Source organism: Macrotis lagotis, chromosome 5 (assembly GCF_037893015.1).
Source record: "Macrotis lagotis isolate mMagLag1 chromosome 5, bilby.v1.9.chrom.fasta, whole genome shotgun sequence".
Lineage (NCBI taxonomy): Eukaryota > Metazoa > Chordata > Mammalia > Peramelemorphia > Peramelidae > Macrotis > Macrotis lagotis.
Genome location: NC_133662.1, coordinates 223,820,593 through 223,843,753, shown reverse-complemented (window position 1 = coordinate 223,843,753; position 23,161 = coordinate 223,820,593). Strand labels below are relative to the sequence as shown.

The 23,161-nt window shown below is 35.4% G+C and overlaps 1 long non-coding RNA gene across 1 annotated transcript in view; it reads left to right on the top strand.

Annotated features, from left to right (window-relative positions):
* The window catches only part of LOC141490074 (uncharacterized), a 72,146-nt gene that overhangs the window by 15,942 nt on the left and 33,043 nt on the right, over nucleotides 1-23,161 (top strand). Inside the window, exon 2 of the long non-coding RNA XR_012469059.1 lies at nucleotides 18,762-18,812. This is a non-coding gene — a long non-coding RNA (uncharacterized LOC141490074). The remainder of the gene's footprint in view (nucleotides 1-18,761; nucleotides 18,813-23,161) is intronic.

Here is a 23,161-nt window from a genome sequence, read left to right as displayed (position 1 = left end):
ATAAAATGAGAAACTTCTTGAGAATAGGAACTGTATCTCTTCTTAATACTGTCTTTTTGTAGCCCTGAAACTCAGTAGGAACTTAATAAATGTTTATTGATTGCTTTAATAATTGACCTCCTGCTTTGGATCTTTTCCTACTCCAGGCCATCTTCCAATCAACTTCCAAAGGGATTTTTCCCAAAACCCAAGTCTGACAATATCATCCACTGCTCAACAAACTCTACTGACTCCCTCTTACCTCTGGGATCAATTATAAAATCCTCTTTTAAGCATTTAAAGCCCTTATAAACCTGGTCTTTTCATTTATTTTCAGTCTCCTTATACTTTACATCTCTCCACAATCCAACTGCTGTAATTTACTTACTATCCCTACCATGAGGCATCTAGATGGTATAGGAAATACAGTGCCAGGCCTGGGATCAGGTTAGACATGAATTCAAATTCAGTCTCAGACATTTATATCTGTTTAATATTGGGCAGATCAAAAAACCTCTATCTGCCTCAGTTGCCTCAAGTTTAAAATGGGAATAATAGAACCAACTTCCCAGAATTGTTATGAAAGTCAAATGAGATGATATTTGTAAGATGTTTAGTGTATTGACTAGAACAGAGTAGGCAAGAAATAAATGTTTGCACTCCTGTCCCTCATACTTAGAATGTTTTCCTGTCCCCCTGAGATTATTTCCCCTAAACACTGCATCTTATAAAAACTAATATATTTGCATGTGGTTTCCTCTATTAGGATAGGAATTCCTTAAAAAACAGTGAACTTTTGTTGGGTGGGGAGGGGAAGCTAGATGGCACAAACAGAGCACCAGCTCTGGAGTTATGAGGACCTGAATTCAAATCTAGCTTCAGATACTTGACCCTTGCTAGCCATATAATCTTGGGCAAGTCACTTAACCTTGATTACTTCTCCAGTCTTCCTGATTCATATCTGACCACAGGACCCAGACGACACTGGAGAAGAAAGTGGGGCTGATGACTTAGCACAACCTCCTCAAGCAAATCCAATTCATGTGCTTGTCATGGCATCACCTCCCTGATGTCATGGTCTTCTTCAAGAACAAAGGACAAACATCATCCTCATCACCTCTTTTTGTCTTTCTTTCTATTTCTAGTATTTAGCACAGTTCCCAGGATAAAGCAAGCTCTTCACAATGCTTCTTGACTGCCTCCTGACTAAGGATTAGGACCTCAATGAATCAGGATTTCTGGAGAGGTCTTAGATTTCTCAATTCACAAACTTTTCTCAGCTGCAATGCCCTCCATCCATCTCTAGCTCCCTCTGCTCCCCAAACTCTTCTTGCTTAGACAGAATTGTGGACCCTTCTCAGCCACTGCTTTTGAAGACACCAATCCCAGGGTGACCATACAAAGAAGCAGAAGAGAATACATCAAAGAATAATATTACACATGCATCAGACAAAGAAAAAGTAAACTCATTCTTATAAATCTCATCAATCCATTGCTACTTCACTGTATTTTTTTTTCTTCTACCAGCTACTTGGTCCAAGAAAGAAAATATATTTTCATTGTTTTGTTTGTTTTTCTCTTTTCCTGTCCAAATCATTTGCAGTGGGATGGGCCAGAGGCTGCAGGCCATGTGCTTCTGGCTAGAGGGAACATGCCAAGATGGGGTTGGGAAGGGTAAGGGCCTGGTCCAAGTACACCCACTGCATTTCCTCAGGCCATATCTTAGCTCCTAGCCTATAGGCCACTAGAAAAGTCTTCAGTCCACTGAAGAGAGGCAAACATTACCCATCATGGTGCCATGTGGACTGAGGCCACACACCAGTGTTCTCAGTGGCAGGGTCTGAAATGTGTGATTCAGTGGCTGCAAAACTGCACATAAGTATCTCAAGGGACTTCTCAGCAGTGAACCATGGCTCTCTGACAAGCACAATGACTGCCAGACTGGCTGGGAAGGGAGAGGAACAGATAATGTTTACTCTTTCAGATGGAAAAAGAGGAAACACTGATTCATTGGCAGATGGGTCTTGGAAAAGGAAAACTGCTCCAGTTGTGGCAAAGCAATTTTCTCCATCCTCTGGAGTTGTAAATTGACAATTGCCTAGAGTCAGGATTCTCATTAAACTACTCACACATTCAGATGACCCATGTGTCATATGATCACCCACTCAAAAATCCAAATGCTTCCATCTTTCTAGAACTGTTTAGTAGTACACAGTCAACTTGGGGGGAATCCAAGTCATTGCCAAAGAAGTATATGCATGAGGCAAATACTGATGAAACCTGGCTTACCAGGAAATGGAAATAAACCTTCTAAATGAGGCCTGAAAGCACCAAGATTAGTCTGAATCATTTCTCTGCAATATCTCTCTTACAATCATCTCCTTCTCTCCATTCAAACCACAATCTTTCTATGAATGAAGATTCAGGTCCCTGTGACTTCATACCCAAACAGTTTCTGCTTCAGTTCCCCATTTCTAATCTCTTTATCCATTTCATGCTCTAGAACCTTCCAAAATTCAGCTCATGTATGAGAGCATTTTTCTGAATCACCCATTTGTGAGAGTTCCATTGAAAATCTTTAATTTTAAATATATATTATTTATTTACTTATTTATGTACATGTTGTACACATCCCCAGTATAACAAAAGTTCATTAAGAATAGAAATTGTTTTTCTTTTTTTTTTAATTTCACATCTTCAAAGCATCTATACCTACTTGGTATAGAGGAGATATTAAATAAATGTTGAATTGAACCGAAATAAATGCAAGGAATGGCAAACATTCAAAAGGACAGGCAAAATGATTGAAGTCCTGGGTCTGAAGTCAGGAAGATTCATCTTCTAAAAATCATAACTGACATCAGATACAAGCTGAACAAATCACTTAACCCTATTTGCCTCTGTTTCCTTATCTGTAAAATGAGCTAAAGAATAAAATGGCAAACTACTCTCTTATCTTTGTCAAGAACAATCCAAATGGGGTCACAAAAGTCAAATAGAACAAACAATTGAACAACAAACTTGACTAAAATATCAAAAGAAAACAGTAGATATAATTTTTTAGAAAAGTATTTGATGAAATATTTCATGCTGTTCTTATAGACAGTATATATAGCACTGGTCTTGGAGTCAGGAGAATAGGAATTCTAAGCCAGCCTCAGACACTTGATTCTTACTAATTGAGTGACCTTGGGCATGTCACTTAACCCTGATTGCCTCACATTCTGCGCCATCTCCTTAGACCTGATTCATATCTGGTCACTGGACCTAGGTGACTGGAGAAAAAAGTGAGGCTAGTGACTTACCACAGCCTCCCTTCACTTAAATCCAATTCATGTGCTTGTCATGGCATCGCTTCCCTGATGTCCTGGTCTTCTTCGTAAATGGACAAACATTAGATAGATAAGTGCCAGCAATGTTAACTAAACACATTGTACTGAGTTGGATTCAGAACTGGTTGAATGTCTGGATGCAAAAATTAAAAATCAATGGGGCAATGTCAACTTGATAAAATTAAAACAATGAAAGGTTTTTATGGTGCTAGAACTCTTGATAGCTTTCGCCTAATGGCCAGAGAGGACTAGAATGAAAGAAATATTAATCAGAATATTTATTGAGTACATACTATGATCTGTGAATTCTTTGGATTAGTACTTTCTTTTCTGTATTCAGAAATTCTGTGCAATTTTTAAAATTATTATTTTTTTACATTATTGTATTCAGGCTTTTCAATTTCTCATTTCTTCTGGGAGATCTGTAATTCTTAAGTTGCCTTTTTTTATCTTGCTTCAAAATCAATATTCAGAGATATTATATTAAGTTAATTTACTTTAAACTTTTTTTACTTCTTTTACTCCATATCATTTTTTACTTCTATATGTTTGAATTCTCATCTAATTATTCTCTTTTCTTTCTGTTATGGACCTTTCCAATGTGGGTTTAAGCCTTTCTATTCTAATCCTTATTTTTGCTGAGCAATCTATACATTTTACCTTTTAAATTTTTATTTCTCCCTTAAGCTATTCAGAAGTAGCTTGCTAATATAGTTCCATATTCTTTGGAGAATCAGTGAAGTCTACTGTCTCATTAGCTATTGTGTAAATTTTCCTTTGTCTTACAATATTATTCCTAGATGTAAATACTCATTTAGCTGATCTGGAAGACATATTTCTTTCTGTTATTAATCCTGTTGGTTTAAAAGAATTCATGTTGGTTTATCTGCTTGTGTTCAAGACCTTTAATTATGTTTTCTTCCTCCATAAGTCTTTGCTAATTTCAGACATTTTCCCTTTAATTTCTCTATCTCTCACTTTTACCCCTTCCCTTAAGCTCCAAAGTTGTTTCTTCCCCTCCACTTGTCAATTCATGTTTTCCTCAAGTGACTTCACAGGGAATTGTACTAATCATAGTCATTTGCCAGTCCCCTTTGCTTCAGGCCTGTTGGAGTCATATACATACATCAATGTCCTGCTCCTCAGAATTTTGAAAGAGTAGCTTGTCAGGCTTTTACTTTTGGCTTTCCACAGAACAGGGAAGTGGGATCAGAGTTGAGTTGTGTTGCAAACTTATGGGTGGCTTTGCACAGCCCTGTCAAATTATGGTGCGTGGTGGAGGAGAAGGGACTGAGTAAGCATTTTAAAGATTAGAGAATTAGCCTTCCCTAGAGTTAGTTCAGGGGAGTAATATAGCTCTGTGCTTTTGGAAAATTATTTTGGCAGCTGTATAGAAGGTAAATGTGAAAGGAGAGAGCATGAGAACAGAAAAAGCAATTAGTTTGCTATTGTAATAGTGAAAATGAGAGGTGATAGGAGCCTGGACCAAGGCAGTAATTATTGGACTAGAAAGAAGGGGACACCCATGAGAGATGTTGTAGAATCAATATTGAAAATTAATTAAATATGGAAGATGAAGTTCCTTGTCAATTTGCCAAGATGGCAAAAAGATGTGAAGAATCAATGTTGGAAAATTTGTGAGTATAAAGGCACAATAGTGCATGGAACTGGGAATCAATGCTACCATCTTGGAAAACAATTTGGGATTATGCAAATAAAGTCATCAAAAAAGTTCATATTCTTTGGCCTAGAGATTAAACTACAAGATCTATCTTCCAAAGAGACAATTAGAAAGAAGAAAGATCCCATGAACACCAAAATATTTTTAGCAGCGTTTCTTTCTTGGCAGTAAATAATTGGAAACAAAATGGATGCTTATTGATTGTTGAATGGTTAAACAAATTGTGGTACATAAATGTAATGACATTACAATACTGTAAGAAGGATGAATATGATAAATATCAAGAACCATAGATTTACATGATTTGATGCAGAGTTAAATAAACAGAACCAAGGAAACAATATACATGGAGACTAGAACATAGCAACCACACAATAATCAGAAGTGAATGCCACAAAATTATAAAGAACAAGCTTATCCCCAAAGAAAAGGAGTGAGAATACATTCTTATACCTCCCTGTTAAAGTTGGAGACATAGGCATGCATTTTTATGCTATTTCAATGTATTAATGTTTTTACTGATTTTTCTTTAAAAATATTATTTGCTATATGGAATAACATGGGGGGAGCAGAAAAAGAAATACCAGGAAAAATTCTGGTGAAGTAAAAAAAAAGATAACATGAAAAAGTATTTACAGTAAAGCTGTAAGGTGAGAGCAACAAAAGAATGGAAGATGACTGCATAGTGCTGAGTAAAGGAAGTATATGTCTGAAAGTACTGCCCTCAAAAATAAGGAAATATAGTAGGAACAAGTTTGGGGAATAACCGGAAGCTAATGAATGATGCTAAAGAATTAAAGGCTACACTATGCCCCCAAATTGCTTGAGAACAAAATTCCTCTCTCCCCGCATACACATAGGACAGCAAAATCCACAGTCACTGCAGCAGATTTATTAGGAGGCATTGAATCAATTTACTGAAAAAAACTATATAAGACTTCTGTGGTAGAGGCAAGATGGCAGCTCAAAGCTAAGAAGTTCCTAGAGCTTTTCTCAAAACTTTAAATGGGGCCTCTTCAGAAATTAAAGCTACAGATCACACCAAAGAGTGAAAAAAATTCTCAACTCAAGATGCTGTGGAGTTGTAGACAGATCCAACCTTTCTGGAGAGCAATATGGAACTGTGTCCAAAGAGTAATAAAACGGTTCATACCCTTTGACTAAGCAATTCCAACTCTAGGTCTATATATCCAGAAGAAACTGAAAAAAAAGGGGAAAGTCCTACATGTTCCAAAACGTTATAGCAGATCTTTTTGTGGTGGCAGGGAATGGGAAATTGAAGGGGTGCTCATCAATTGCGGAATGACTAAACAAGTTATGGCACATGAATACTATGGAATATTATTCTTCTATAAGAAACCGTGAATGGTTGAACTCTAGAGAAGCATGGAATGACTTACAGGTTCTGATGTTGAGTTAGGGGAGTACAACCAAGAAAACAATATACACACTGACAATGTATGAGCAATCTTGAGGGAAGCAGCTCCTCTCAGCAATTCAAAGAGCTAAATCAACTGACTATGGACAATGTTATCCCCATACAGAGGAAGAAAAACAAAACAAAACAAAACACCAAAAAACCCCAACCCTTCAGAATCTAATGAATATTTCATAAAAAATTATCTATGTATCTCTTTCCCTTAATCCTAATTCCTCATACAGAAAATAACTAATCTGTAAATACATTTATCAAAATATATAGATTCAATGCTAACCTATCTGTTTGCCACTGAGGGGAAGGGAGTGGGAAGGGAGGGTGGAAGGAATTTTTTTTTTTAGTTTTTGCAAGGCAATGGGGTTAAGTGGCTTGCCCAAGGCCACACAGCTAGGTAATTATTAACTATCTGAGACCTGATTTTTACTCAGGTACTCCTGACTAGGGCTGGTGTTCTATCCACTGCGCCACCTAGCCACCCCCGTGGAAGGAAATTTTGTAACTTAAAAATATATGTATGCGAATGGATGAAAATAAATTTTTAAAAAAGGTACTGTGAAAGACCTTCAGTAGAAGTCTGTTAGTTCTGGGTAAAAGGTAAAGTATATCCCCATAGGCAGGAGAGTGGGGAACCTAGCGGGAAAGTCACAGCAGAGCTCAGGTCCTAGCTCAGCAAGTCAGTATGGCCGCAGAACAGCAGTGAAGGTCCCAACCCCAGATCCCAAGACAAAGTCCAAGGACAGGGAATGCTAGCGTAACAGATGGGACTGGACTCAGAAGAAACTGTTGAATAGGCAAAACTTTGGCATAAAGGCAGACTTGGTTCTCTACATAGGCAAAGCCTGGGCTGCAAAGCCAACACCTTAGCAAGCAATAGACCAGGGACCAGATCCCAGGACCAGCACTAAAAGCCTAGAACTACACCCTTGACTCCCAAGAGCAGAGTTCAACTATCAAGATGAGTAAAAAGAACAAAAAGAGAACTAAATCTATTCTGATAGGGATGAGAAAATTGTCATCTTAGAAGAGGAAAGCAGTGACAGATTGCAGGCATTTGAAGCCTCAAAGGAGTTTGTGAATTGGCCTCAAAACCAAAACCTCTCAGAAGAGCTCAAAAAAGGCATGTAAAAACCAAAGAAGAGAGGAGGAAGAAAAATGGAGAAAAGAAATGAGAGTCATGAAAGAGAAATATGACAAATGAAATGAAGAAATCAACTTCTTTGAAAGTAAAAAGGATCAACTGGAAAAATAATATATCTCATCAAAAAATAAAATCCACCAACTACCAGGAGAAATTATACAGCTCATCAAGAAGTAAAAATCATCTAGCTGGGAAAAGAATGCAATTCATTAAAAAGTAAAATCAACCAAATGGAAAAGGAAAAACTTTATAGTCTTCTTCCCTGGAGAAGAAATATTGAAAAATATTAGGAATATTAAGAAAAGTAGGAACTTAGAGACTCTCCTCAACCCCACTAGAAAATCAAAGCCAAGAGATTAAAGTGATTTATTGAAAGCTATATTGCAAATTAAAAGCAGGACATAAACAAGAGTCCAGGTACATTAATTAATTTAATGAACTTTTCAACCCTACAATACCTGATTCAAATTAAGATGGGCAGTGTCCAGATAGGGAAGAAACTAACAGAATCTCATGAGTTAGAAAGACTTGCCTATTCTAGAAATCTGGGTGGTATAGTGGATAGCATGCTGACTTTGGATTAAAAAGATATATTTTAATCATGGTTCAGAAAATTGCTAGCTGTGTGATTTTTGGCAACTTGCTTAATCTCTAGGTTTTTGATTTCCTCATCTGTAGAATAAGAGGGTTAAACTTAAAAGTCTCTAAATTCCCTTCTACCTATAAATCTATGCTCCTTTGGCCTCAGGGGCCATCTACTCCATAGATCATTTGAACAAAGATTTGGCACTATGAGAGATCATCTAGGATTAACTTGCCTTATCCCATTTTACACATGAAGAAACTGAGACCCAGAAAGGTAAACTTACTTGATGCCATAATTCCATAGCTAATAAGAGGCAACCAGGCTTTATAAAGAGCAAATTCATATTTCAGCTGGTATTGTATTGTCTTCTAAATTACAAGATTCCAGGATCCAAATTGGCAATACATTTACTATGGTCAGCAGTGGCAAGTTTAAATTTCATGCCTATGGGGAAAACTTTATAGGGGAGCAGGCATCCCCAATTATTCCATCTAGTCCCCAAATCAACAACATGATTCAGAGAAAATTCTAACTGAAACCAAAAGACCTGGCTTCAATATCAACTGTTTCTTCTTCAGTCTTGTACAATTCAATTTTCTCTCTGTAAAATGAAGGATTGTGAGTCTTAGAAGAGAGCAAACTGGTTTTAGAGTTAGGAAGATCTGGATTCTAGTCCTGCCTCTGACACTTTCTAGTTCATTCCTTTTCAGGCTTCATTTTAAACTTCTTCTGCCATCCTAGCTTTTCATCCTGTGAAAGCTGATTCCAGGTTTTGTAAATTCTAGGAAATTTTAGGAAATTCTAGAATCCGCACATTGGAAACATCCTCCATCTTTTACACCTTTGCATGGATGACTCTTCAGAACTTTCATTAAAAGAGGATGAATAGGTCAACCATGTCACTCATTTTTTTTCCAGACTATCCTCCCCCTGGTTCTCTCTACTATTTCCCTTCTCTAAGTACCCCTGCCTCTTCACACATGCCTTCTCCCTTTTTTTACTTTCTTTTATATATCCTTATACTCCATTTGAAAATCAGTCCATTAAGGGAACAGACAGTGTCTACTTTTATTTGTATTCCCAACTCTTAGAATGGTGCTTAAACCATATTAAGAATTTGAGAAATGCTAGTTAATCACAATGATGTCAGCTTCTATGTGCCTTCATTTCCTCATCTGTGAATTAAAGGGACTGTGCTAGTTGATCATGAAAGCCCCTTCAATCTCTAAATCTGATTGCATGATCTTGCAATGACCATAATCAAGACTCCCAGGCATCAACTTTTTAAAACTCAAAGTGAGTACATATCTTTCTTTGGTGGGGATTTCTTATGAATGACTGAAAAAAAAAAAATAAAAATTTTAAATTTAAAAAAATGAAATGTAAAATTAGATAGCCTTTAATGTCCTTTCCAGCTAAAAGAGCTATGATACCTTTCTCAACTACTTTCCCAAGGTACTAGGAATCACACCTCCTTTTAAGGCTCTTCTCACAAACAATTGAACACAGAGCCTTAAGTTGTGACTTTGCCTATGATTGAAAACAAACCAGCAAAGTGTTAAAAAAACTTCTCCCACATTGGAACCATAAGGTCCAGATTTGCTGTGAAAATACCTGAATGGCCTGGAGGCTTAGCTGTACTAAGCACCATTTAGCTCAGAGTTTAAAGCAATGGTAATGAGCCCTTCTGGGGTTATTGTGTAAGCCATCCACATCCTCCAGGCCCCAAATGAAAATGAATATGAGAATGACCTTGACCTGTCTAAGGGATGCATAATCACAATAACCATAGAATGTTCACTCTCTAGATCTCCATTAAGTGATCAATAAATGATGAATAGTCTTTTTTCTCTGCAATCAGACTAGGGCTGGGCAAATTCTGATGCATTGTACTCTTTGCACATTTCAAAATATTTTCAAGTGTTTTGGGTTCAGCAAAACCCCAAGTGAATTTTTGCCAAATAGCTTTTTTTCCTCATTAATTATTCGATCCATTTGTATTTCAAGGGAAATTCAGTCCACATGTTTCTAATTCATTTAGCACTAACTCATCAAAATATTGTTTCTCTCAAGTATTCTTCTCCAAGAAGTTTTTCAAGCCCTTCCCTTTTTTTCTTTCTTTCTTAGAAACAAATTGCTTTGTTTTGCCAGAGGTAAAATATCCCAATTAGTAAAAAGTTCAAAGTTGCTACAAAATTTGAGCCTAGAATTCTGATTTCAAAGATCTGTTCCTTCCTGCCAACAGCACTCAGACCTTCCTGAAGAGTCTCACCTTTGGCATTTTTCTCCCACTGCAGATTTCATGCTTTCAACCACCACAGGCCCAGGGCAACCTCCTTCATTCATCCAAGATCATTCCTTCCCTTTTTGGAAAATCTTCCCAGACTAGGGGGATCACTAGAACCAAAAGGGACCTTAGATATTAAACAGAAGCAAGATATCCCCGTGAGGGCCACAACCCTTGTCTTGACAAATAAATAAAACTGCTTTGTGTACAAGGGTTAATTGATAGATCTGGTTTGGAGACCTGTCTTTGAAACACACCAACTATGTGACCCAGGGCAATTATACCTCACAGAATGGTAAGAGAAAATATTTCTTAAAGGACTTACTGTGTGCTAGTCATTTTACTAGGGCAGGAAATTTCCAGTCCAATGAGCTTTGGGACTGTAGTTACACAAATATTATCTCATTTGATCTTCACAACCATCCTGCAAGATAAGTTCTATTATTATCTCTAATTTATAATTAAGGAAACTGAGGCAAAGAGAGGCTAAACACCTTGACCAGGATAACATAAGTATCTCATGCAAGATTTAAACTCAGATCTTCCTGCCAAGGCCTAGTGTACTATCCTAACTGCCTATACAAAATATAAATATATATTATTATAATTAGTTATTATATTATTATTAATTATATATAAGCATATAAATAAAAATTATAAATACTTTGTGGAAGCAAGTTCTTTTACATTAACATAATATACAGGAATAGAGACATATATATGTGTATATACATATATATAAACATACATATTTATATATACACATAGACATAGATAGCATGGATAATCAAGATATATTTAACAATAACTGGGTTAAATATTACGATCCCATTTTCCTTCTCTATTGCTAGTATTTTCTAGTCTTATGTTCTTAAGGTTTTTGTTAAAGATTGCGCCCCATACTTGGCCTTGGAGACAAGACACTGAATCCTGGTTCTAGCACTTATTATGTGACAATCATTGTCCAATCACTTGTTTCCTCCACTATAAAATGGGAAGAATCACATTTTCCTTACTTTCTTTACAGTTAGTTATTGGCAAAGATTTTTTGTATCTCTGCTTCAGAAATTTAAGAAATTAGAAGTTTCTTGACTGTGTCTTTCTCACATTATGTCAATAACAATCAATGAAAATACCGATTGGTTGCACCTTTGCACACTTGTTGGGATGGTGGCTGAGCAACCACACTGAGAAACAATGGTCACCTCCTCTACTTTTCCCTGATCCATCCCTGCAAATAATCCTGGCTTCTTCCAGGAAACCACAGAGCATTTTTCAGACTCACTTGTAAGCTTTTCAACATCTTTACACCTTAGGTGAGTGGAGGGGGAAGGGGAAGCATGAACACAGACTTTTTCCCTGAGCTATTCAACCCTTGAGCAGGGAGGTAGGTGGAGATTATGGGAAAGAATTTGCCTCATTTTATGGTCCAGAACACTTAGAAGCAGCTCACGGAAGGGTCTCCATGTGAGCCAGTATTTGGGCTGAAAAAAATAAAATAGCTCTCCAGACCTTCTACGCTTGAAAGGTTGCAGCAGGCAGCCCCCAAGAGTATGAAAGGAGAATTGACAGTACTGCCTAATTACCCTCAATGTATTTCTATGAGAGTATGAGATTTGTTGTTTTACATTGCCTTGGGATCAGAAGTACAGTTCATATACCAGGATCTTGCTCAGTATAGACAGGTGTGTAAAAGATAATTGCTACTTTCGTTCTATATAATAAAATGAATTCCTCTTTAGAAGTTTTTATTTCATATGATTTTCATGTCAGCAATATTTACAATTTGGAAAATTCACTTATATGTCCATGTTTCATTTCCTTCCAAAGAAGTTTGCTAATTCAGGATATTTATAATGATTAATCTTTTGAAATAAGATTTTAAAATATTTTTCTCAGAAGCCCCATTTCTGAAAAAAGCCAAAATGTAAGTGCATCAACTGAGAGATTAACAGAACATTAAGGAAGGACAGAAACCTAGAGATCATCTGGTCAAATCTCCCCAAATGAAAAATGGAGGCCAGGGGAGGGGAAATTATTTGATCTGAATATTTTTGATGGTCAAGCAGTGACAAACTGGGAGGAAAACTCAGATCTCCTGGTTCCCAATCTGGTAATCTATTCTCTCATAATGGTGTCATCATCAGCAGCAGCAGCAGCAGCATCATCAACATCATCATTAGCATTTATATAGATCTCTAGGGTTTTCTAAAGTATTTTACAAATATCTCATCTGATCTTCACAACAACCCTGAGACACAGATACTATTAAAAATCCTCATTTTACAAATGAGAAAAATGAGGCAAATGGTGGTTAAGTAAACTAGAGTCACATAAGTGGCAAGACTTGGAGTTCATATTTGAACTAGGTCTTTCTGAGTCCAAACCCAGTTCTCTTTGCATTATGGAATTGCCTATCTCCCTTACTCTGTGACTGCTTATAGACTAACTATAGTAACTGGCATGTGAATAGTATTTTACATAGGTTATATTACTGAGCTTCAGGGAGTAGGTTTTATTGTTCATTATTTTATACATAAGGAAATTGAAATTACTTAAGTTAATGATTTACCCATAATCACACAGCTGGCAAATGTCAGTGGCAAGATCAAAGCTTCAACACTCTGTGTACATTAGGTCCCACTGTCTCTTAAAAGAATGACTCTTCCAAGCAAACACTGAGGTTTTCCCAATCTTCAAGTGCCTACTAATTCCTCAAAGAAAGCTAGTAAGTTCATGAGAGATGAAATATTCTTGTCTATTTTCCTCAACTGGACCTATGATTTCATTAACATAGGAGTGCCCTCTTTTCAAAATCCCCTCTACCAACACATCTCCACAGTGCTTCTGCAATTTATAATGTCAGAGTAGAGGTATTAAATATTGGGGCACTGGACTCTCTACTCCCAATGCCTTGAATCCAGATTAAAATACATTTAAGAAATATTTTTAAAGTTAAAAAGAATGGAATATAGATATATTAATGTGAGGTAATCTAAGTCCTTTTATTTACTCTTTTTTTGTTGTTTTTTAGGCTTTTGCAAGGCAAATGAGGTTAAGTGGCTTGCCGAAGGCCACACGGCTAGGAAATTATTAAGTATCCGAAGTCGGATTTGAACTCCAGTCCTCCTGACTCCAGGGCCGGTGCTCTATCCACTGTGCCACCTAGCCGCCCCTTTTATTTACTTTTAAAAACATTCCCCAATTATATTTTAGCCTTTGTGAATAGTTTAGTGACTTTCTTTTCTTGAGTTTGACATCACTGGTCTTAGAGCTTTGCCTGAAGGATGAAGAAATTAGCCATTATGTGGCAGAAGTAAGACCTGACCCTGCCATACTGTCTCTCCATAGGAATCATTCATAAGAACAACAATAATAATACTATTATTATTCAAAATAACTTTTTCCTCCTTGCGGTTCTGTGGTAGTGGGTGCTTTGTTCATTTTGTAAGAAGAACCTTAGTTAAGCAGAGTATTTACGTAGCCTGATCACCTATTTTCCTGCCATGCTAGTTTAACAGTTCACAGTCACCAGATGAGGCAGCCCCTAGTTTAGCGAGGTCATATTAAAGGCCGCCTCCTGTTGTGCTATAACATTCTGACTTTTCCTAAAGGCATTTGCTGATCACTCCAGTGAATGTGGAGCCTTTAAAAAATCCTATAAAGGACAAAACTGCAGCATTTGCCCATGTCCTCTACCACATTAGTAAAAGTGTCAGAAAATGGTACATATGATTAATGTGGCTGAAATAGGCAGGAAATTATTCAGGTGGATTCAATCAAGCAAACCAAACTTATAGGTACCTTATTAAAATTTAGACAAAAGTCTACAGGCACTTAATACATAACAAGGATTGTAGATCTAAATTAAGAGTTTCTCTGACTCTCCCCCTTCCCCCATGTGCAGTCCCCCTCACCCCAGTTCAGCTACTCTTCTTACAGCTGTATTTATTGACCTGATTTCCTTGCATTTTCTTCAAAAAAAAAGAGACCCACAACTTGCCCCAATACCAAACCCTAAGCACAATCTAGTTTAGTCTGTAACTCTATCAAAAGGACTTTTATGCATCAATTAACTTAATATGGATCATTATGAATTCCCATCTTCAAAATAATGGCTACGTTATTTGAAGGAAAAGAACTGTAAAATGAAATTAATGAGGCTAGGCAATGAAAGTTGTTTCATTCAGCAACAATGTCTTGTTATTCTGTTGGGTTTCTGATTGTCCACGTAGACGTACTTCCTTCCACCAAGCGGATCAGAGTACATTCATGCTCTTTCATCCTGTGAAAATCTTCTCTATCTTCTCATGTAAGTTTTCTACAGGGTCCCCCCACCCAACATATTGGAGATGGTCCATTAGTTCTTTAGACGCTGTATTACAATATACTAATCATCTTGACAACATGTTATATTGGATGGGGAGAGCTAATTCCAGAGTCAAGAAAATTTGAATCCAAACCTAGGTTCTGGTAACATGCTGACTCTAGGACCCTGAACAAGTTACCCTTTGCACCAGATAACTCTGAGAATACAGGTTGCAGAGAAAGTGCCTCATTATATTGGAAATGGGAGTTTCCTTGTTTGGGTAAACCAATGCAATCACAAGTCTCCATCCTTCCCTGTCTCATTCTTGTCAAGTAATTAACCTATTGTCTTCTACTCATACTTCTCTCAGAGGGCACCCTTTGCAGTATTTCTTCTGCATGATCCTTAGTTGATACTATATTACTCCTAGCCACCACATTCATTAGCATTGTCTCTTGGGGCAAACACAATTTTATTCTTCAGAGGTGATGATATTCCATGACTTGTACTCATGGCTTTAGCACTGGAAACTTTCCTCTTGGTTTTATTTATTTATTTATTTGCTTGTTTATTTTTAATGAGTCTTTGTCTAGGAAAGAAGCAAAGTTCTCTGCTACAAGCTAGGCAAAGCATACTGGGGAAAAAAGATGGAATTCATCTCCTCCAATTGCTAACAGTTAAATAGGGTATTTCCCCTATGGACACGAACGGACAGGAACACAAATAATCACATCGGATTTATCATCTCTCCTGAGTCCTAGAAGAGCCAGTGGAAAACTAAAGCATGTCTAGAGGAAGGTGAACAGGTGGAAGAAGAAAACTCAAAACTGTAAATACAAAGGCTGACTTAAGAAACAGGGTATTATTGATCTGAAAGAGAAGAGATATAGGGAGGATAGAACAATCATTTCCAGTAACAGAAGCATTGTCTCATGGGAGAGTCTTGATCTTTCTTCTACTTACTTTGGGGGGGATGTAATACCAATGGAAGGGAGTTTTGGACAGATATGGGTTCAATAGAAGGAAAGGCATCCTAAAAATTTCCTGAAGATGAAACAGATTTCCTTGTGAGATTGTGAGTTCTCCCATGAACAGAGAAGCTGAAGCAGGGGACCTAATAATTGATGTTGGAGTATGTTGTAAAGGAGAATTCAAACCAGGCAACTGTTGGATTGGAAGACCCCTGAGGTCCATTTCAACACCAAGATTCAGAACAAGTCTCATGTACACATCTCAAAGAGCTTGACCCTTGTTCCCAGACAAGAATAAATGGCACTTAAAGGATTGCTATGAGCATCAAGTATAACTGCAAAGCATTTGCATTCTACAAATGGTAGTTGTTGCTATTATGATCACTGAAGATCAATTTCCTCTTCTGACAAATGATGCTTAGGTTTGCTGGTTTAGTTATTCTCGATCATAAACCTAAATACTGATAATAGAGATATAAGCAAAAAAGAAAGATAAATCTTACCCTCGATGAATTTATAGATAGATAGATAAATAGATAGATATGTATTATCTTCTTTCAATGGTACATATATATGTACCATTGAAAGAAGATAATACATGAAAGTAAAGGGAAGGATGTTATTCAGCGAAGGATGATGATGGAGGAGTCCAGAAAAGTGCTACCTGCTGAGAAATGAAGAAATGGTTGTCCTGAGCATCCTCTGTAAAAGTGAGGTTTTCATTGAAGTCATGCAGACCAAGCCAGATCACAAAGGGTTTTAAATGCCAAGTGCAGGAGTTCATATTTTAATTTTAGAGAAAGCTCTAGAGGTTTTTTTTTTAAGTAAAGGTAAAATTTAAGCAAATATGATCATATTTTTAGTTTAGGGTTGCTAAATTGATAGCTATGTGAAGGAAAGATTACAAGATTGAGAAAGATTGAGACCAGATCAATTAAGAGACAATGGCCAAAGGATATATAACAGGTAATAGTGGCCAAAGACAAATGAGAAAGCAGATTCAAGTGACATTGAGGAGATTGGCACCATGTTGAATATAGAGGGTGAGGGAGAAGTAGAATTGGGCATAACTCTAAAGTAGTAAAGGTCACTTTAAAGAGGATGCTCAGTATAGCCATCTTTTCATTTCTTTTCAGGTAGCACTTTTCTGGATTCCTGCATCATTAACTTTCACTGGAAAAATACCAATACCCTCAATAGAAAAAGTGAAGATTTAGGAATAGAGAAGGTATGGGGGGAAACTATAATGAATTATGACATAAATATATGTTTGAGATACACATGCAGCATCCAGGTAAAAACATCTAATAGGCCATTGGAGATGTAGGACTAGAGACCAGGGAATGATGACTATGTAGCTGAAAGATATGTTGGGCATTCATTGGCACTAAAGTACCTCATGCTCCTTAAATGGTGACTATGGCTACCTACTTATTCTTTGGGTTAACTTTATTCACTCATACCTGCTCTTAGACTGACAAATCCTAATTCCCAAAAAAGAATTTCTATTATATATTCACTTGTAAATTCTCTCAGGGAATTAGGAATAATCTTGTGGTGGGAGAATATAATCCCTCCTATTTAAGACTTTCAATCCTGAGCCCCACTGATGCTTTTCATTTATGCAGTTATACAAGAACTCACCATGATTACATGTGTAGATTTTAAACATTATTATTTTCTTGGTAAAGCAGCAAAAATCTGATTAGCAAAATGAAAAAGAATAACATTGTAGGTACTTACATAATAAAATAAGTAGATGAATACTAATATATCATAATTCAAAAGTATAACTGGGTTTGCTATATATATACTTATATATACATATATATACATACATATACATATACCTATATATGTATCTTTGACCATTCATGTCACTCAGTATCTGGGAAAGAAAATGGATAAACAACTACAAAAACTTAAAAGAAGATACATGGAGTAGGAAAATCCAGGTGCTCAAGGTAACTCGCAACTCTGGACATTTAAACTTTAAAGTCCTATTTTTTGTCTCAGGAATTATCCATAAAAGTTCTTTAACAAATGAAGATTCTATGATCAATAAATTCTGCTACTTCTAAGCTAGACTTGATTAACATTTTATTTGTCATGACATATGATCCAACTTTGTGACAGCTCTGATTTTGTTTCCAAGCTCTTTCTCTGATCAACTGAACTTATTTCTCAACTTCACTTTCGGTTTCAAGCTTCAGTGATACAGTTCTGAAATCTTCCTTTTTATCTTTCTAATCTTTTTTCATTTCATATGATGGCTTTCTTCATGATTGACTCTATTTTGGTTTATGTTTAGAAACCAAATTCATATCATCTAACTATAACCGGATAAATTGTTCCATAATTAGAGAATAGCTTTAGTCTCCATGTCGCTTCAGTATATTACAAATTGTCATATTCTAATATAAGCAAAATTGATCTCAAAAGTGTGAGTTGATTTATATATGCTATAGGATAGGGTAGTACCTGAAATGAACAACATCTTACACATGTATTTAGAATTCTGAAGATGAAAGAAAGAAAGAAAGAAAGAAAGAAAGAAAGAAAGAAAGAAAGAAAGAAAGAAAGAAAGAAAGAAAGAAAGAAAGAAAGAAAGAAAGAAAGAAAGAAAGAAAGAAAGAAAGAAAGAAAGAAAAAGAGAGAGAGAGAAAAAGTTGAGGTCAATATCATGAGAGCCTTAAGAGAAGAGAGAAGCAAGAGAGAGAGAGGATGGTCAATAATGTCAAATGCTTCAGAAAGGCCAAGAAGAACAGGAACTGAAAATAAATCTAATTCATATTTTGAAACATCATTGGTAAGCTTGGAGTAAACAGTTTAGTGATGAAATTAAAAGTCAAGGTTCAAAAGGTTAAGAAGGGAGTGGAAAGGGAGTGGAAGCAATAACGCTACATATCTTTTTCTCAGAATTTGGCCATGAAAAGCAGAGATAGAGAATGAAAGTTTAAGCAAAAACTTTAGCCACATGCACTTATTAAGGAATATTAGAATTGGATTAAAACATATGCATCATTTCTTCATTTTTCAGATGAGGAAACTGAGGACCAAAAATGGAAAGTGACTTGACCAAGCTTATCAGGTATATAAGGATATTCCAGAATTATAGCCCAAGCAAGTACTTACTTATTTTTCAAGTCCAGGGCTCTTTGGAAAAAATATGGAAATCAGATCTTTCAATGGAATCTTTTATACAAAAAAGGAAATATTAATATTTGGACAATTAAAATCCGGCACATTATCCTTCCATTCTCTGTCTCTCTCTCTGTCTCTCTGTCTCTCTGTCTCTCTGTCTCTCTCTCTCTCTCTCCCCACCCCCATCTCTGGTATATACACAGACACACATATACTATACAAACACTGAAAGAAAGCATTTAATGAGTATTAGATATTCATATTGGAAAAATTTATATGCAAATTTGTATACTAAATTTCATGAACTACAAAATAATAATACTATATAAGAAGAAAGCACTTAATATTCAAGGTTCAAATCATATTTGTTGACTTGTTCACTTTATTTGAAAACTGTGGAAGAAAAGTCATTCTTCCCAAGCACTGCTCAAGAAATATACCATGAATAATTGGCAACATCTGGTAAAGGCAGAGAAGGAAACAAGCCAATATTAGAGGGATGGCCAAATCACCTTTTCCCCTTTCTTCAGAAAGAGAGAATGATATGAAAACACACAAAATTCAATATGTTGTTCAGTATCACTTGCTGAATGAATGATAATGGCATGAGTAAAAATCCATCCCAACATTTTATATCACCTACCTTTAAGGTGATCATTTTTGCTTCTCCTTTTTTATTCAACAATAAATGCGTTCATTTTAAAATATGACTTAGGAAAACTTGGGGGAAAATACAGTATTCCATAAACACTAATAATAACTGTGTCCTACCTACTTCATCCATACCCGAGCTCCTGATACTACCCTGTCTATTTTTTTATAATGTAAACTTTCTACTTCTTCATACTCTTTTCAAATGCATTTAATTTTTCTTTTTCTGAAGGATATCCATGGTTAAACTCAACTTTATAGATTGAAAGTTGGAAATAGCTATATCGGTACTGACATTGTTATATAAATATATTTGTTTCTCCAACTTTCCAAATTATATATATATATATATATATATATATATAGAGAGAGAGAGAGAGAGAGAGAGAGAGAGAGAAAGTATGTGTGTGTATGTGTAAAGAATATATATAAATATAGATTCTTTCCTTTTTGCTGTTTTGATGATGCCTTTTTTTACATTCTTTTAAAGCTTTTTAATGGGTTTCTTTTCCTCATGATATATTCCAAATTATGAATTTGATTAAATTTTATTATAGTCTTTTTGTCTATATTTTGTTACTTTAGAAAGATGAATATATTGAGTCCATGACAGCACAGTTATTAATACCTTGTAAACGTTCCATGTTATTATGAAAGAGATGCCCTTTAATACTATGCCAAAAAAGTATTCAGTCTCAAACAAACCAACCAAACCTATGAGATAGGCGGGCATTATAAATTAATGTTTTATTATGGTATCAGTCAGTTCAATTCAGTAAATATTCATTAAGTATACAGTATGTATAGATACTAGATGAAACATAGTAGATGTTGCAAAAAATATTTGGAAAAGACACTGCCCTATCTTCATGGAACTTACATTACAGCAGAGATAAAATATGTATACAAGAAGTTATACTATACTACAAGTTAATGGATAAGTGGATGGAGAGTAGGGGGAGGGAAATCATTCATCAAAATGACAGAGAAGTCATTCCCCAATTGATAAATGATGAAAGGAAATGAATAGTCAGGGTTTTGATGAAAAAAAAATCAAAGCTATAAATGATTTACTTCTAGCAGGTAAACAATGCTGATGTTTTTTAGATGATTGAGAATCATTGCAAGAACAAAGAGAGAATATTTATGGGGAAAGTCAATAAAAGGAAATAAAATAGAACTCTCCAAGAGAGGGGAAGAAATGAAGAAGGATAAGATATAAATTATTGTTTCATGCAAGAGATCATTGTAGATGAAAGTTAGGCAATCAAATTGTTGATGAAATAGTAGTAAGGAAGGGGGAAAAAGTAGAATTCTACCTCATACTGGGCAAGGAAAGTATTTGGACAATAAAAGAACTATCTCAGAGTTGAGACAATCACAGTTTTGTTTCAAGCAAAACAATATTTCTCATGTTGATTGTTTTTAAAGTAATATAACAGTATTGAGGACAGATGATTTTTCTCCTTATCTGATTGAATACTAATGTGCTAAGCTCATCCAAAAGATGGAATACTTACAAAATAGTTACTACCCAACTTTAATATATATATATATATATATATATGAAAAAGTTTTGAATAGAAATCTACATACAAAATAAATGAAGGATGGTAGCAAAATTTAATGAGTTTTAGGAAAATCTAAAAAAGGAGTTGAAATCATGATTTTGCTTTAAAAAAATCAGGTTAAAATAGATACTGTCAAGAATCTATATTATATTTGAAAGCACCAGAAGGACAAATCAATCTATGAAACAAGAGAATCAGAGTAAAAGAGTAAATAAGCATGACCTGCAAGCAACCAATACAGAAATTTAATATTTAAATAAGTGAAAGAGCACAAATACCTAGATGAAAGATTTCTTATTCACCAAATACTCCTGGAGAAGATGGAAAGTAGTTTGGAGGAATGAAGGTTTAGATAAATACCTTATAACAAATGCCATAATGGCTTACTACTTTAAATAGAAAAAGTTACATGATGAAACAACAGAGGATGAGAGATTATATAGCTCAAAATTATGCAGTTATTTTCTTATATTTTCCTTTGATTTAAGTTTTATTGATGATTTTTATTTATACACCAGAGTAATACACTCTCCTTTAGACACCACTGAACTCCCATTGTAATAAAGGAAAGTTATGAAGGAAAATGATACCAGATTATTATTGCCCCAGCAACAGAAAAGACATGAGATATTTTACTTTCATAGATTCCATCCCTACCAAATCTTTCTACAGCAGGGTTATTATTTTTTTATTATATAAATATTTTATTTGTTTTTCGAACTACATGCAATGTAGTAATATTTTTTTTTGCAAGGTTTTGAGTTGTACAATTTCTCTCCCTCCCTTCCCTCCCATCCCTCTCTATCTCACTGACAAAAAGCAATCTGGGGGCAGCTAGGTGGAAATTTTGTTATCTCTTAATGTTTTCTTTTTTTCTTTTGGATTTGATTCTTCTCTTATAACATATCAATTTCAATTTATGCTCTAGTATGGATACAAATGTAAAACCTATGTCAAGGGGAGGCTAGGTGGCACAGTGGATAAAGCACTGGCCCTGGAGTCAGGAGTACCTGGGTTCAAATCCAATCTCAGACACTTAATAATTACCTAGCTGTGTTTTTTGCCTTGCAAAAAAACCTATATCAGATTGTTTTTTTAGGTTTTTGTAAGGCAAATGGGGTTAAGTGGCTTGCCCAAGGCCACACAGCTAGGTAATTATTAAGTGTCTGAGACTGGATTTGAACCCAGGTACTCCTGACTCCAGGGCCAGTGCTTTATCCACTGTGCCACCTAGCCTCCCCTTGACATAGGTTTTACATTTGTAACCATACTAGAGCATAAATTGAAATTGATATGTTATAAGAGAAGAATCAAATCCAAAAGAAAAAAAGAAAACATTAGATAGCTTTTAAAAATTGAAGATAATAAGCTTTGGTATTCATTTAAACTCCACACTTCCTTCTCTGGATATGGATGGTATTTTTCATCACAAGTCCCTTAAAATTGTCAGATTTGTGTTCAAATCCAGTCTTAGACCCTTTCTAGCTATCTGAACCTGAGCAAATAACTTAATCCTATCTACTTCAGTTTCCTCATCTCTGAAAGGGGAGTAAAAAATAGCTTCTTCTCCTAAGGTTATTGTGAAGATCAAATGGACAAAATATGTGAAGTGTTTTGTTAACCTTAAAATACTATGTACATGTTATTTTGTATATTTTAAATCTTAAGTCTTGCTATAGCAATTTTGATTATTAAGATGCCTTCCAACTCTCAAATTCCAAGATTTAATGAAATGATAGTGTGTGATTATACTGGAATAGTGTTGTTATGTAAGAAACTTCAATTATGAAGAATTCAAATAAACATGAGAAGACTTGTCCTCTATGAAATGTAGGTACATATGAAATGAGCAAAATAAAAAAAAAACACAAAAATACACAAAGATTACAGCAATGTAAAGGAAGATAACACTAAACAGCATTTATCTGAACACTAAATAGCAATGGTATTCAGATCAGATACAAAAATGCTGTTTCTTAAATATTTAGGCAAAAATATAAACCCTGTTAATGAATATCCAAAATGTAACAATTAAAAAATAAATATGAATCATTTTAAAAATGAATAAGGGCGA